Genomic DNA, 17,908 nt, shown 5'->3' with positions numbered 1-17,908 from the left:
AGGCTGCAAAAAAGACCGTAAGTCAGGCCAGTGTGCTAAGTCAAGGGCAGCGATCACTCTTTTTTAGAAGGGTCTTCAGATGGAGGAAGTGTTTTCAAATACTGCCCATTTGCATATGAACTTCTTTGCCTTTCCGTCATTTTCCTAATTCCCCTTCACAATTTTGACATTTACTAGAGACCCTGACACTTCCGTAAAACATTTCCTTCCCAGTTACCTATCCACCTTCCTTCCTTCCTTACAACACTGATAATGACAGTGGCAGACTGTATTTTCCAAAAATGGCCACAGCAATATCTGTGGGTCCACTCGCCCTGCTGGAACCTTGCCACGTCCCATCAAGAGGTAGAGTCTATTTCACCTCCCCTTGATACAGGACTCTGTGACTACCTTGTTGAATAAGATGCATGAAATGCGTGCTGCGTGACTTCCTGGGGCGAGGCAATGAGAAGCAGTGTGGCTCTTGGCTGGTTCTAGCCTTTAGAACCCAGCCACCACGCTGTGAGGAAGGCAGAACCAATCCACACAGCGAGACAATGTGGAAAGGCCGCGTGGAGAGGTTTGAGGCATCTAGTTGACAGCCAACCTCAACCAGCAGGTCTTCGAATAAGCAAGTCTTTGGTTCTTTCCAGCCTTTAGCCTTCAAGTCTTCCAGCTGAGGCTGCACATGTCGTGGAGCAGAGATAAGCCAACTCCACTCTGCCCTGTCCGAATTCCTGACCCATGGAATTGTGAGCATATTAAGGGGTTGTGTTATGCCATTTTGAGGTAACTCGTTTCACAGCGATAGTGACTGGAACGCTGATACACTATAACCATTATCTTTTGTAAGCAATCACAAATATTTGCTGCAAAGACCTCTTGCTCTCTAACAAAGTCTCCAGGTACACGCCAGCTGGTCCCCTGAGCCAATCCTTAGCCACCGAGTATTCAAGGGCGGCCGTGAGACAATGGAAAGGGTAAGGCCATTGGAGACCCTAGACGTGGGTTCTTTCCTATAACCTCTCTGAGTGTCACTATTTCACCTATAAAACAAGGATAATAATGTCTACCTCAGGAAACAAGGCATGTGAAGATCTTACACACAGTAAGACCTCAATAAATCTATTGCCACGAATTGAGAATTCTTCCCAGGAAGTCTGTACATTTGAGCTGGGCTACTGCCTGAGGCTTAGATGCTACTGGCCACTGCGAGGCAATATCCATTCCCCATCATACCCTTGTGCACTTGGGTTACAGATTCCCACACATTCTTTGTATCCATAAATCCACACAGGAGAAGAGGAACCTCATGGAAGGAGGAAAATAAAACTCTGAATCTCTTGCCCCCTTCTTATTGATGTTCAAGAATTAAAAACATTTTTCTCTGATAGTTTAGGGTGGCAGCAAAGTGGGAAAATAAGAGAGACTCCTGAAACGGAATTCATTGTAAGGGAAACAGAGTCCAAATTGGTAAACCAGACACAATACTAGGTTAAAAAGAATAATTCTAGGCACTTGTAGTATACTGAATCCCCACAGACCCACCCAAGCTGGAGCCAGAAGTAGGTTTTAGGAAAAATAGTTGCACGTGGGTATCAAGACCAATGCTCCTGAAGAGTTGTACCACTTGGAGCCCAGGTGGCTTTGTTCTGGAACCGTGCTCTTCCATGTAGTAGCCACTAGCCACATGTGGTTACTGAGCACTTAAAAGGTGGTCTAGTCCAACTTCAGATGTGCTGTAAGCATAAAATATACACCACGTTTTAAGACTTCATATGATAAAAAATCATATAAATTATTTCATTAATAATTTTATATGTTTTATAGGTTCAAATAATAGATATACTGGGTTAAATAACACATATTATGGAAATTAATTTCGGACTTCCCTGGTGGCACAGTGGTTAACAATCCGCCTGCCAAGGCAGGGGACACGGGTTCGAGCCCTGGTCTGGGAAGATCCCACATGCGTGGAGCAATGAAGCCCGTGCACCACAACTACTGAGCCCATGTGCCACAACTACTGAAGCCCGCGCGCCTAGAGCCCGTGCTCCACAAGAGAAGCCACTGCAATGAGAAGCCCGCGCACTGCAACAAAGAGTAGCCCCCGCTCGCCGCAACTAGAGAAAGCCCACGGGCAGCAACGAAGACCCAACGCAGCCAAAAATAAATAAATAAATAATAAATAAATGTATTTTTTTAAAAAAAAGAAATTAACTTCATCTATTTCTTTATATATATTTTAATATGGCTGCTAGAAAATGTAAAATTATACATGTGGCTCACAATATATTTCTCTTGGACAGTGCCACACTAAAATGTCTCTAAGAAAAAGAGCATCAGAAAACCAGGTTGGCTCAGTCCTAAAGGATACATGCACCCCAGTGTTCAATGCACCACTGTTTACAATAGCCAAGACATGGAAGCAGCCTAAATGTCCATCAACAGATGAATGGATAAAGAAGATGTGGTACATATATACAATGGAATATTGCTCAGCCATTTAAAAGAATGAAATAATGCCATTTGCAGCTACATGGATGGACCTAGAGATTGTCATACTGAGTGAAGTTAAGTCAGACAGAGACAAATATCGTATGATATCCCTTATACGCAAAATCTAAAAAAAAATGATACAAATAAACTTACAAAACAGAAACAGCCTCACACTCTTACAGAACAAACTTATGGTTACCAGCGGGCAGGGGTTGGGGAGAGGGACAGTTAGGGAGTTTGGGATTGTACACACCAATGTATTTAAAATGGATAACCAACAAGGACCTACTGTATAGCACAGGGAACTCTGCTCATTATTATGTAACAACCTAAATGGGAAAAGAATTTTAAAAAGAATAGATACATGTGTATGTATAACTGAATCACTTTGCTGTACCCCTGAAACTAACACAACATCGTTAATCACCTATACTCTGATATAAAATAAAAAGTTTAAAAATAAAAAGAGCATCAGAAAATCAGGGTGGCTTGAGCAAATCTGTAGATACATACTTGCAATGGATAACAAGCAAGTCCTGGGATTCTTGGAGCCCTGGAGGAGCTTTATCAGATACTCCTGTGGAGAAGTGCCAAGGCTGGGGCCCAGCTCTTGTCAACAGCTGCCCTCCTCCACCAGCCACGTGCTAGAGGCATCTGGGGCACAGACAGGGCAGCCGGGAGAGCCACGGCTGAGGAACTGTACCTTGAGGAATGCACCCCAGTCTGTGCTCTCCCTTTGCAGGCAGGGAATAGAAGGTGAGCATCATGGGGAACCATTGATTCATGAACCTGGGAATTCTCAAGAATATTGAGAAAAAGGAAACCTCTATAAAGGCAAGAATTCTAGCTAATAGACTGAGCCGGGTTCCAAACCATGGTAACTTGGGTATAAAGTCACAAAGCTTTATTTATAGTCCTAGATTATCAAAGCCTCCTCATTCTGGTTACATTTATGTTTCCCTTCCACTTATGTATTCATCTCACTTAACAGTAATAATAACAGTTTCTATTGAATGGTTCTGCTACACATTTGGTGTATATGTTGAATCATCACCAAATCCCTAGAACGTAGGCATTATCATCCACTTCTTATAGAAAATAAAATGGAGGAGGCTTAGAGATGTTAAATCCTGCTCAAATTCTAGTAAATGGCAGAATGTGAATTCACACTCAGACCCACCTCATTCCAAATCTCATAGTCTTCAGTTTCTAGAACCAAAGAATTCTAACCGGGCTTCCCTGGTGGCGCAGTGGTTGAGAGTCCGCCTGCCGATGCAGGGGACGCGGGTTCGTGCCCTGGTCCGGGAAGATCCCACATGCCGAGGAGCGGCTGCGCCCGTGAGCCATGGCCGCTGAGCCTGCGCGTCCGGAGCCTGTGCTCCGCAACGGGAGAGGTCACAACAGGGAGAGGCCCATGTACCGCAAAAAAAAAAAAAAAAAAAAAAAAAGAATTCTAACCAACAAAAGAAACGTATTACAATTTCGTTGCATTGATTAAATATGTATTTAAACTTGTGTATGTATTCCTTTGCAAAGGTTATGATGCTAAAATAGATGATGCCATAGGCAGAAAGCTGAATAGGTTTCCACTTTAAATACTGAAGTCTTTGACCCTCAGTTTCCTCTTCTATAATAGTGATATCTACATTCCAGGACAACATGAGAGTGATGGCTTCATTTGTTTCTGAGCCTGCCGTGTCTTGTTTCCTCACTAGATTCTATGACCCTTGGACACAACGTCTTATCAAGCTAAAACAGACTTTCAGTTATTCAAAAGTCATGTCGCAGACACAGTTTTGTCTTACATAGTTTAGTCTTTTTATGAAGACAGCAGAGATCACTTTTAAACTGGGCATGGGATAATCAGATTTGCATTTTAGAAGGATCCCCTGTGGGGTACTCTCACACACACTGGTGGGAGTGTAAATTGATACAATCCTTTTGGAAAGCAATTTGACAAAGTGTACTAAGAGCTCTAAAATGTTTGACACAGTAATATCACTTTTGCGACTACTCAGAGGAAGTAATCCTAAAACTAGAAAAAGCTTTATGCACAAAGCATCTATTGTAGCATGATTCATAATGGCAGAAAAATGGCAAAGACCTCGCTCCCCAACAGTAGGGGCATGGTCATGCAAGGTGCAGCACTTCCACTGGGTGACACATTACTCAGCCATCTAAATTAGATTCATGACAAGCTACCAATAACATCAGAAATGATGATTTACCAATGTTAATATTAGCAACACATGTGTGGTAGATTCTAAAAATGGCCACAGATTCTTCTCCCACCTATATCCATACCCTTACTAAGAATGGCCACAAGTTCCTCTGCTGCTTATATCCACGCCCTTACAAAACAATGCTGCAGTTCCTTTGTCAAGAGGTAGAATCTATTTCTCCACCCCTTGAGTGTGGATTGACCCTGTGGCTTCCTTTGGCCAATAGAAATATTAGTAAGCTGCAACCAGAAGCTTGATAAAGCACTTATGCATTGGCACTTGCCTCTTGCTGCAGTTGGATGCCTTCCATCACCGTGTGAAGAAGCCCAGGGATAACCAGCTGGATGATGAGACAGACAGGGACCCAATCCCTCTTGTGGCCTCATGTGTCAGCCAGCCAATCCCAGAAGCAGAGCCATCTAGCTAAGTGGCAGCAAAACACAGATGCATGACTGAAGCCAGCCAAGACTAGTGAAAGAACTGCATAGCTGAGCCCAGCCCAAATCACTCCTCCAGAGAATTATGAATGAAATCAATGTTACTGTTTTAAACTACTAAATTTTGAGGCCATTTGTTACATATCAGAAGTTCACTGATACAATGCTGATAATGTTTGAAACTAGGTGTTAGGTACACAGGGTGAGTGGGTAGGTTCATTATAATACTGTCTTTGCTTTCTGAATATTTCATACTTTCCATAATAAAAGAAGTTTTAATACATATATTCATTTGGGCTAAAGGACAAATAAATGTTAAGTAAAGGATTTAATTTAAATATATTGATACACGTATACAGCCTGGTCACAACTATACAAAAGAAATTTTCCATAGAAAAATATCAGTACTAGAAAAAAATAGATCTTTGGTTGCCTCTAGGTGCTGATACCATGGATTTTTTTTAACTTGCATGTATTTTCCAAAGTATCTATATTGAGCCCAATTTACTTTATTCTGAAAATAAATATTTACAATTTTATTCATTTTATTTCACTTTAACCCCCCAATAATTTTTTTTTCCATAGAATATGTGGAAAGCTGATTGGAGGGGTAAGAAACTAAAGGCAGAGAAAATTAAAATAGTCTGGGGGAAATCAAGGGTTCAAAACTGAGGTAGCAACAATATAGAAGGAAAGAGGGGATAGACGGTGGGGCAAGAAGGAAGGGGGGTAGATAATGAAAGGGATATTGAATGTCCATAATGTTGGACATTGCCTTGCACTGGAAGGACATTTAACCTGGAACAATGGATGGGCTTCAGAGGCACCCACAAACCCAACCTAAAAAATACACCCAAATTTGGGTTTAAGTGTGTAAATGCATCTCTCAAGTAGAAAATCCACAGATTTCATCAGATTCTCAAATGGTGACTATGATCCCAAAAGCTGAAGACCCATGAAGGCTCATTTCCCTGTAGACAGAGAAGAATTTAGTTTTGTTTTTCAACCCTATTCAAATTTGACCAGCCGTAAGACAACCTGAACAGGACATTGAACTCATCAGAACACCATCTGGGACTCTGGTCCCCAGAGCATGATCTAAGTGCAAGATGGCTCAGGTGATGTCAACAATTTTGAGCCACGACTCATCATATGCACTTTCCCAGTGTCCCTTACAAGCTGTTTTTGCTGGGTTCCAGTCTGGAGAAAGGCAAATCCTTGTGGACAGCCCTTCAGAGTATAAGAGCCATGGGTCTAACAGGGAACTCTGACTTCCAAGAGGCACATACAAAACCAGTTTTTCCAAATCTTAGGCTCAGGCAGAGCCCAGCACAGCCTGGTCCCTGCCCCACCTCCAACTTCCACTCTCTTCCTTTTTCTTGTTCTGCTCCACCTTGGCCTACTCTAAATTCCCAGAAATCTGCGCTTCTTGCCACCATAGGAACTTTGCATATGCCATTCCCTGGAGTCTATTCCATTCTCCTTCAACTAGTGAACTTATCCTTCAGATCTTAACCTTAATCACTACTTCCCAGGCTGAGGAAATCCTCCTGATATATGCTCTCAGAGCACTAAGCACAACTGAAATGTTATATTTCTTTTTGTGATTATTGAATTAACATCTACCTACCCACCATAATAATTATAATAAAAGCCAACATTATTTGAGTGTTCACTATGTGCCAGGCACTATAGGAATCTCTTGACACGTATTCATTTATTCTACTAGTACAACAATCCTGTGAGGAAAATGAGGTACAGAAGAGAAACAACTGCACTAAGATTCTCTAGCAAGTAAGAGGTGGTATTGGGATATAATCCCAGGCAGCCTGCAGCTGGAACGGCTCCACGTCTGTTTTCACCGACTGTATCCCATGTCCAGCACAAGGTCTAGAAATTAATAGGAACTCCAGTAGCATTGACCAAATTGACGTGTCTTGCCCAGCTTGCACAAGGTGTAGAAATTAATAGGAACCCCATGTATCCCATGTCCAGCACAAGGTCTAGAAATTAATAGGAACTCCAGTAGCATTGACCAAATTGAAGTGTCTTGCCCACCCTGAAGCTGCTTTCACACATGAAATCCAGACTTGGGGACAACCTTACAAATCACCTTCACTAACTTGAACAGAAGAAGAATGGGAGACCCAAAGAGGGAATGTGGTTTTCTCAAGGTCACACAGAACCAGGACCAGAAGCCAGATCTCCCTACACAGCCCAGTGCTCTTCCCACTTCACTAAATGAACACTTAAAATTAAAAATATTAAGTATATAATAATAAATATTTTTAAACCAATAAAGAGGCATTACACTCCCTTCCCCTCTCCTAACTTTGCTACAGAATCAGATGGAAAGAAAGATGGGTGGGTAAGGAAAGAAAACTATTTCTTCAGAAATGTGTGTTTGGAGAAAAGCACAAGGATTATAGAAAATTGCTATTCATGTAAATTGCTCCTTAAAAAATGATTTTCTTTTTTTTTTTTTCAATTTACTAGTGTTAAGCATTTTTTAACTCAAAATAACCTTGATTTAGCGAGTCTGTGTCTTCAACTTACAATCAGTTCAACGTGGTCGTCTGTCATCAATTTTGTTTGTTAGTGCAATGGCAACCGAGCTTGTGCTGATACTGATTTATGCAGAGTTGCACCGTAATGGGGGTTCTGGGGGCCTGCAGTGACGCAGCCTGGCCATCAGAAGACCCTCATCGTGGCTGGGGAGGCACTTTGAATGTCTCTTTAGTTTGAATAGGGGAGGTCTGGGGATTGGGGAAAAGGATAGTGGGCTTTGAACTGTTTCTAGAGCCTCACCTCTGTTCTTACAAAGACTTGAGTTGCAAGTCAAGTACAGTTGTTTTTAATTCCTCAAATAATTGGGTTGCCACCTGAATGCTATCCAGCTGCTGACCCAGCCATCCAACTACAGTATCCTCAACTCACTTTTATATTAAGGAGAAGATCTCCAGCTAAGATGGAAATCCAAAGAGTCCCATGTTCTAGATTCAGAGCTGTGTTGCTTTAGAATGTTTTAGTAAATATTTCCACAATGGCTTCCCAATGTTTTTCTTTCCCTCTGGGTACACAGTTTCATTTTAGCTTAGGGGAGAAGGCTTAAAAAAATTTTTTTTCCTATCTGGCTCTGAATATCAGCCTCCAATTTGGCCAACTTCGGACCATAGAGATACTTAAAAAATCATTTCAAATATCTTATCAGGTTTCAGCCTGGACACACAATAAATATTCCTACCAGTACTGAGTAACTCCATAAACACCTAAGAGTATGCAAAAGATCTTACCCTCTCGAGATCCAAAGCCAGTCTCAAAGATAACCAAAAGAAAGAGACACTTCCCCTAAGAGCTGGCTATAGTCAGTAGGAACCCAGCTGCAAATAGGGTGCAACCCACATTTCTGTCCAGCCTTGTTTTGGGGGCCCCCAACCTGATGGTTGCCAACCACGTTCTTAGGACACGACATGAGACAAACAAGAGGCTGTATCCATCCCTGGGAGAGAAACACTGGATCAATACCCAGTGTTCTTTTCCTGCCAATCAGAATTTAGAAAGGAAGGAACAACATGAAATTTTACCTTCCTCTCTTGACCAAGCACCACAGATAGAGATCGAAGAGAGCCAACTTTAGTAAGAATTCTCACCCTTTGCTGTTTTCCCGGGATGCTGTCTAGAGGCTCCAGAGTGAGTGGGGTATCCCAGCGGGTCGTATCCTGGTCACCAGAAACCATAAAGAACGAAAAATAATTTTCAATCTGCAGTTTATAGTGAGTACCTGGCTGAGACCCCTTTTTCTCTAGGGCACTTCCTAAATGGATAAGCTCATCTAGGTTAAAAGTTCTCCACTGCGGCCACCGTAATTCAAGATGATCTCTGGTAAGGTTAACCTACTTGTTCAACCTCAAAATAAACTTTTATTCACCTGAGGCCTCACGCTGGCCCCAGTCCAGCATAAGTCAGAACCCGGACTCGGACCACGCACTCGGACCAATTTCTACATTGGACCCAGTCCAACACCGGCCAGGTTCCAGACCCAGTCTGGAAAAAGAAATGCTCAAATGAAGTCTGAAAGCTGTGGACTTGGGATCCAGGACCGGAGAGGGACGCACCCACCACCTCCTGAAGACACAGGAAGGCAGCCACCTGGAGGGGCTATAATAGTACCCGCACCTGGTTGCTTGTTGCTCCTGGGGGCTCTCGGGGGCCTCCTTCGGTTCCTCTTCTGACACCAGCACTGTTAAAAGATAAACTGCAGGGCTTCCCTGGTGCCGCAGTGGTTGGGGATCCGCCTGCCGATGCAGGGGGCGCCGGTTTGTGCCCTGGTCCGGGAGGATCCCACGTGCCGCGCAGCGGCTGGGCCCGTGAGCCGTGGCCGCTGGGCCTGCGCGTCCGGAGCCTGTGCTCCGCAAAGGGAGAGGCCACGGCGGTGAGAGGCCCGCGTACCGCAAAAAAAAAAAAAAAAAAAAAAAAAAAAAACCACATAAACTGCAGCATACTGAAAATTTTAAGAGTTTACTTCAGTAAAAATTGATCCCAATCAGGCAGCACCAAACCCCACCAATGGGAACTGGGGAGAGACTTTCCTGGAGAAGACACAGAAGCAAAGTAAGGAAATTATTGATTGGCTGGAGCTTAGGGCCTGGCTGGCCTTTGTGATTGGTTGTCCTCGGTGTTTTGATTTCGTGGCTCTGAGGCATTTACAGGCTTAGATTTTGGTTTGCTGATGTAGGCACCGTGGTATCCGAACTGCCTCAGTCTCATGTTCTCCTTGCTTAATTAATTTAACACTGTTAAGAAGACACTGATCTCTACTTTACTAAAGCCCAAAGAGGAAGAGGGATTTGCCCCAGGGCACACAGCAAGCCGGAGATTGCCTGATTCAGAGTCAGAACTCACTCCATGAGAAATTCAACTCCAGAGTGTCAACAACACGATCACCTTTCAGAAGCCGGGAGGCTAATGCAGAGGGTCACGGGGACCTGCCAGTGAGCTGCGGAGAGTCCAGGTCAGAGGCTGAGTTAGACCCAAGAGCAGCTGCCTCCCCCAGGACCCGGGAGGACCACTGCGAGCACCCTGCACGAAGGCTCCAAGTCCTTCACTCTGACATTGCCTTTCCCACCAGCAATGACATCGAAGCTCAGCCCTGGCTTATTTTAATACTCTGGATTTTTTAAATGCCTTCTCCCTGAAAAGAGCTATGGAAAAAGTTCACCTTGTGCTCTTTGGAAAGCCTCCCTCTGCACCCAGAATAGATGCCTTCGTGGATCCCTGCCGCCAACAAAGCCCACTGTCTCCTCATAGAAGGCGGCAACAATGATAAGGTCTCTTCAAAATGTTCCAAAGGGAAATGACACATGTTTTGAGAAGAGCATTGGTAAGCAGGAATGGGTCCAGAGGAACTCGCCAAACTGAGACAAAGGGCAATGTTTTGCATGGAATAGAAAAAAAGGAAAGCTGGGAGGCAGGTTGAGGGACAGGAAGGCTGCCTCAAATGCTGGAAGGGCTAGTGTGTGCAGGATTGGCAAGGTGGATTCCAAGTGTCCCCAAGGGAAAGAAAATAACAATTGGGGCTGCTGCTGATGGGACAGCCTGGGCCGAGGGGTGCAGGGGTTAAGAGCACACACTCTTAATTCCTTCCTCTGCAACACACAAAGCCTCAGTTCCCCCATCTGTAAAGAGGTGACGCAATTAGTTCTCATAAGGGTGTTGTGAGCATTAAATAAGATCATGACTCTTCAGGGTGTATCACAAGCCTGACACATAGTAAGTCCTCCCTATAATGTCACTGCTGTTGGTGCCAAAATCTCGGCCTCTCTGCACCAGTGCAGAATCAAATCTCAGAGACAGAGTTTTAGGTGAAGTAGAAAAGAACAGATTTTTTGCTTTGCCAGGCAAAGGGGGACACAGTGGGCTCCTGCCCTTGAAAGCTATGTGCCCCAACCCGGGAGGATTCAATGAAGAGTGTTATAGTAATAGTTCAAGGATGGAGTTGTTGATGAGACTCGGGTGTGTGCAGGGCTTGCACTCCCTTGATCTGGTCTCAGGTGGTTGGTCTTCTAATCTTGATGAGCTTCTCTAGTCCCTTTAATCTGGCCTCAGGTGGTTTCTTGCCTGTTCCCCCCCTTGATTAGCAACTGTTCGAATCTGCCCTTTGGAACTCAGCGAGGGTCTTGGAGACTGGAGTCTTGCCTACAAGAAACGGGAGACAAAAAGGCTTCCGTGACCAGAAGCCCCACGGGGTCCTTCTCGGTTTCACTGTCCTTGCTGTTTAGAGGAACTGAGTTCTTTGTCCTCAGAGGTATTCAAGCAGCAACGCTATGTTGGGAAAGAGACTCATGCTTTAGACAAAGGGTAGGATTAGGTGACCTTAAATTTCCTTCCATTCTTGGCTTTCAAATTCTTTGTCTCATTGAAACTGAGGTTAATGTGAAGTCCTCTACTGCATTACCCTTGCGGGCTCCAGCTTTGGGGCTTTTGTTTTTCCACCTTTGTACTTTCAAATCCTTGCTGTGGAGCAGATTCTGGAGAGTCTCCGAGGGCACAACCCAGGAAGGAAAGCTTCTTTTGCCTGGAGGATGCATTCCTGGAATTCCCAAGATTCCAGTCCCTTTTCCTCCTCACATTGTAAACATTAGGTTCTGGTGGGGAGGACAAAAAGGTCACTCTCCAAACTGCAGTTGCTCCCAGGCTCTGATCTGAATAATTCAACTCGTCCTCCGTGAGAGCTCCAGTTGGGCTGATCTCAAGCCCATTTGACAAGGACAGTGCTGATTTAGGCTAACAGGAGGTCATTGTTTGAGCAGGAGAATGACCTCTTCACTTCTTGGTGAGCAAAACCAGGTATGAGAACATAAAACAAATCCAAGGGACTCACTGCAGTGGACCCAGAGGCAGCCTTCCCCAAATTCCCTTCTTAGCAAGACCAAGCCCTAGAGGAGAAGGAGGCATTTATTGGGGATTGCTACAAATTCAGCTTTGCTGCCACTGCCTTTATAACCACAATGTAAAGTAACTCGCACAACACACTGAAGATAAGCTCTTTAAAGAAAATAGAAAAGCATTAGCTTGGCAATTCACCCAAACCTCATCATGCACGATAGACATTTTTGAAGTTTAACAAAGAAAAGCACATCATTAAAGAATACTGCTCTATCACCATTCTTATGCAAATCCTTCCAGATAGTTGGGTGGAAAATTCCATCTAACACGCAGCAAGAAATGAATGTTGCAGGGTGGAAATTTCAGCTATACTGAGTGCATCTATCACTTGTATAATCCAAACTACTGTATGTGCGCTGACTACAGAATTAGTATTGATCCATTCACCGTGTAAACATCAAGTACTTTCTATTATTACTTGAAATAGCATGCTATCACAATTCCTATTTCCTCCTTCTATCTTAAATAGAAGTATTGCACATTAGCCCCTTCCTTCATGTACTTTATCTTAAATAGAAGTATTGCACATTAGCCCCTTCCTTCATGTACTTTTTTGCACAGCTATCTAACTACAGTGTTCGGTGTGGTGCTGAGTATCCTGCAGATATCTGCAGTATTAGCTTTAAAGCACTTTATTTTCAAGTCATCTCTGATGGAAGACAATACAACTTTCATTTACCCAGAAACCTGTTACCAGAGCTTCTCTCAGAAACAGGCACATTCTCTCTCTCATCCTCCTCCTCCTCCTTTGTTTGATACTCATCCCCCTGCCGAGACCACCGTGATCACGATGCACCTCCAGCACCACCACCCCCAAGAGGACAGGACCCCCAGGTTTCTCCCTGAGGTCGTGAAAAATATATTTGCCAAAGCTGAGAATGGTGTTTAATTTCAAGATAACTTGCTATGAAAGCTCAACACTCGACTTTGTTGCACCGTTCAGATGTCTGAATGCATGAAGACACATTACTTTGGTTCTGATGTTTGAGAGTACCTAAAAGCATCGCAAGGGGTGAGCCTTCTCCTCCCTTTCCTGCGTTGCCCAGCATAACAGCAGGAGGAAATTTGGACTGGGTTCCAGACCTGGAGGGTCAATTTTAGCTCAAATAGCTTGGAGGCACCTATGGCATAATTCATGTTCTCTGCTTCCTGTGGCATTGCCTGGGTACCACACACATCCTGACCAAGTGCACGGTGCTTCTCGTTACCCTCGCACGCTCCGAAAGACACTCACTGTGTGTGACTTAACTAGATTTCCAGTGTCTTCCGAGCCCAGCAGCCGCTCCAGTCAGAACACATACAATCTCATTTCTGTCAATGGGAATCTATACATTGCAACCTTAACCTATAACAGAACCAACTTTCACAGATGCCCGTAATACCCCTTGAGCGCAACCCAAGTTGCACAGCCCCATTTTTCTCTTTAACCAACATGTGGAACCTGCACATTCTCACTGAAAAAATGAAAGCCGGGGCTTTGTTTCACAGAGAGAAAATATCCGGAACCAGCTGAGCACTATTTAGCCACCATCCTCATGTCCAAACCCCTTTCAACCAATCGAAAAAATAATAATAATTAACTAATTCATTGCAATTCTTCTTAATAAATGGCAGCTTTGTTGCCAAACTAGACTGATGCAAACTCAAACAGTTAAAATTCTGAAATTGGATAGTGTATGTTCAATAAATATTCAAAGAAGAGAGAGTGAGGGCATTATAAAGGAACCATACATGTAATTCTCTGCCTCCAATAAATTTCCAACTTTATTTCCTTTTTCTTTTTTTTTTGACTTTATTTCTTGACACCAACCATTCAGTCTCTTAAATGCCCAGTTGTGTTCACAGCAAAAATGTTCTATTTGCCTCCCGACCAAGTGCCCCTTCCAGAAGTGGAACCAGATTTAAGACATGCACATATGTACTGTCTTTCTTATGTATTTGAATAATCAGTTGAAGTGAACTGAAGAAAACCTCAAAAGAGTGGATCAGATTGTTCTAACAATAATAGTGCTAATGTTTTGGAAAAATTGAATTAATTAATTAACTGATTAAAATAAAGGCAGTATCATAGCAACCACTCTTGATTGCCTCCTCATTCCTCGCTCCTTCTTAATGATACCCTCCCTGATTTTGACCAGGTAACCACCACTCAAGAGAAGGCGACCCTCTCCCCAGCTCAGGTTCAGTCAATTAGTGAACAGGTAGTAATTGATTGAACTTACCTTGACAGCGACTGGTCCAGGAGCAGGCTTGTGCTTCAGTTCTGACAAACTGACATGAGTCAGGCAGGGGCCTTCGGGAAAAGGTTTCCTCACTCTTGAAAAGAGATTTGATGGAGAGTTCGCCAGTAGTAAAAACATTGTTCAATGTTGGATCTGCACATGACCCCTGAACCCCAGTAGCCGTATTGGGCAAGATGCAACCATCTTGACCCTTGTTAAGCTGCTGACTTAACCAACCCCGAAGTAGCCCTACCTTGGACTTCCTTTTTTTTTTGCAGTACGCGGACCACTCACTGTTGTGGCCTCTCCCGTTGCAGAGCACAGGCTCCGGACGCGCAGGCTCAGCGGCCATGGCTCACGGGCCCAGCCGCTCTGCGGCATGTGGGATCTTCCCGGACCGGGGCACAAACCCGTGTCCCCTGCATCGGCAGGCGGACTCTCAACCACTGTGCCACCAGGGAAGCCCTGGACTTCCTATTTTAAAAGAGATAGGAATTCCCGGCACTACAGTCCAAAGCACCCTAACTTCTGCAGGTAACTAGGTAACGATCAGTCCTGATAAATTGATTGAGAAATGACCCTCCACTCACTTCCTGTCTTGCTATTCCCTTGCCCCAGATGAACTTCTGGGCTGAAATGGGAACATTCATCTATTCGAGCAGACACGGACTGATGTTATCTAAAAATAAGAGAGACAAATGAATCTTACCACTCAGTATCTTCACCAAGAAAGAATAACTCCACTATGGCCTATGAACCAAAATCTGCCCTGTACGCGCCCATGAGCACGCAGCCAGCGTGCTACTGCAGAACTTCAAGACGGCCTCATAGAAAAAGGGGAGGGAGCGATTAGAATATAAAAAGGATGCGCTCTGTGAAGCCCCTGGAGTTTCACAGCTTTTAGGAAATAAAAACCTCCCTGTACAGGAGCCGCTTCCAAGGTTGCTTAAACACAGAAACCACTGCTTTCATCAGAGGGAACCTCATGCAGAAGTACTTCAGGTTGAAGAGGGACAGGAGCCTCTACTCCGCCCACGCAGTCCACACCCACTGACAGCTCCTGAGTCATTTCCACTGAATCCCTAGGATGCCCTGGAGTAGTTTTAGAAATGACCATCTAAACAAGGCTGAGGGGCCAGGCCATGTTTTGGGCAATAGAGCTTTTTAAGTAACACGAAGTCCTAAAAGTTTAAACGAACCAACAAAAGTGCTTTTGTTTGCAGGAAAACATGCAGATCAGTGATGAAGTACCCCAGCAATACAGGAGGAACAGCAACGCAAGGCCAGTGAAAGATTCTTCCTCACCTCTAGGTCAGGATTCAACTGTGGTGCCCCAGAATGGGATCACCTGAGAATCCTGGCTGAAAAGGGGAAAAACTACCTAAATATAGGTTGATACTGCTGCAGGAAAACATCAGAGAAATTTGGTCTCCACAGGAATTGCAGTGTTCTCCTCCATCAAAAAGGTGGGGTTAGGGCTTCCCTGGTGGCGCAGTGGTTGAGAGTCCGCCTGCCGATGCAGGGGACCCGGGTTCGTGTCCCGGTCCGGGAAGATCCCACATGCCGCGGAGTGGCTGGGCCCGTGAGCCATGGCCACTGAGCCTGCGCGTCTGGAGCCTGTGCTCCAGAACGGGAGAGGCCACAGCAGTGAGAGGCCCGCGTACCGCAAAAAAAAAAAAAAAAAAGGTGGGGTTATACCATAACCAATATTAAAAGACTAAAGACGGCCTGGTTGAAAATATTTGCAATTTAGAAATCAGCTTAAAGAGACAACTCAACATAAAAAATGAGGAAAGAATATGGACAGACAATTCATAGAAGAAACACAGGTGACCAAGGAATATATGAAAAGATTCTCAGCTTTACTCCTAATTAGGGAAGTGCAAAATAAAACAATGAAACACCACTCTCAGCACTAGATGTTTGCAAAAATGCTAAAGACATAATATCCGGGGTTGCAAATAAAGTAGAGAAATGGGCCCTCTCACACATTTCACGGAGTGTGAATTGGAACACAGTTTTGGAGGACAATTTGGCAATGTCTATCAACTTAAAATGCAATTCTATTTTAGGAGTCTGCCCTACAGATATATTTGCACATGGCTGCAAAGATATAGCTACAGAGATATTCACTACAACATTGTTTGTAATTGCAAACACACAGGAACCAATGTAAATGTCTATCAATAAGGACCAGATTAAATATATTCTGGTATAGGCATAAAATAGAATAGTGAGCAAACATTAGAAAACAATGAGGTAAGCTGGGACAACGTGAGAGAGTGGCACTGACATATATACACTACCAAACGTAAAATAGATAGCTACTGGGAAACAGCCGCATAGCACAGGGAGATCAGCTCGGTGCTTTGTGACCACCTAGAGGGGTGCAATAGGGAGGGTGGGAGGGAGATGCAAGAGGGAGGGGATATGGGGATATATGTCTACATATAGCTGATTCACTTTGTTATATAGCAGAAACTAACAGAACATTGTAAAGAAATTATACTCCAATGAAGATGTTAAAAAAAGAAAATGAGGTAGATATAGGTGCTGTTACAGGAGCATCTGCAATGTAAAAAATGAATAAAGGAAAGCACATCTTCCAAAAACATTTTTAATAAAAGATAATATGTATATATCCTCTTTTTAATATACCTAGTACAATGCCAGAAATATAGTAAATACTCAATAAATATTGGAAGAATAAGTGACTTGTAAATATTTGCTAGAAGAGTGAACTACGGATGAATAAGTGAATGTGTATGTAAACATGAAAAATTTATGCGAAAATATGCAAGGTTAACTCAGTGTAATGGGAGGGAAAATCACCTTTCAGTTAATATCTTTCTATAGATTGTTTTTAAATGATTACAGATATACATGCTATTTTCACAGTAACAGAAAAAGTTAAGGATCCACCTCTGTTTTTTTAAAAAGATGTTAATACCTTAAAGAATCTTGAAAGATAAAGGAAAGACAAAGAGAGAATATTTGCAACATACTTAACAAAGTTAACTCCACAAAACATAAAGAGCATTACTAATCAATAAGATAGAGATAAACAGCCAGAAAAAGTAATAGTAAATAGCCAAATGATATGTGGCCAACAGTGGTAATCATCTACCTGTTGGCTATGACAAGCAGAACTATATTAGGGAGAGGGGCCAGCACTGTGTTTATCACCCAAAAGAAAAGTGGAAATGACAAAAAAGCATGCGAAAAGATATTCAAGCTCACCTAATCAGGGAAAAACAAACCGAAACAAAATAAAACACTTGATTTTTGCTCATAACATAGGCCAAAAAGAAGAAAAAGATTTCTATGATCCAGTGTTGACAAGGGCTTGGAAGAAGGCATTCTTTGATAAAGTCGGTGGGAGTGTAAATTGGTACAGTAGTTTGGGCAGTGATTTGACATACCTATCAAATTTTAAAATACATCACCTTGGACCTAGAAATCCCACTTCTAAAAATGTGTCCCACAGAATCCCTCCCACAGTTACATAAAGATGAATGTACAAGAATGTTCACTAGAGCCTTGCTCATTAGCAACAATCTGGAAACAATTTTATTTATCAATCAGTGGAGATGTGAACAAGAAC

Source organism: Monodon monoceros, unplaced genomic scaffold (genome assembly GCF_005190385.1).
Source record: "Monodon monoceros isolate NGI ecotype Baffin Bay Population unplaced genomic scaffold, NGI_Narwhal_1 Super_Scaffold_5, whole genome shotgun sequence".
Classification (NCBI taxonomy): domain Eukaryota; kingdom Metazoa; phylum Chordata; class Mammalia; order Artiodactyla; family Monodontidae; genus Monodon; species Monodon monoceros.
This window is presented reverse-complemented; position numbering follows the sequence as displayed.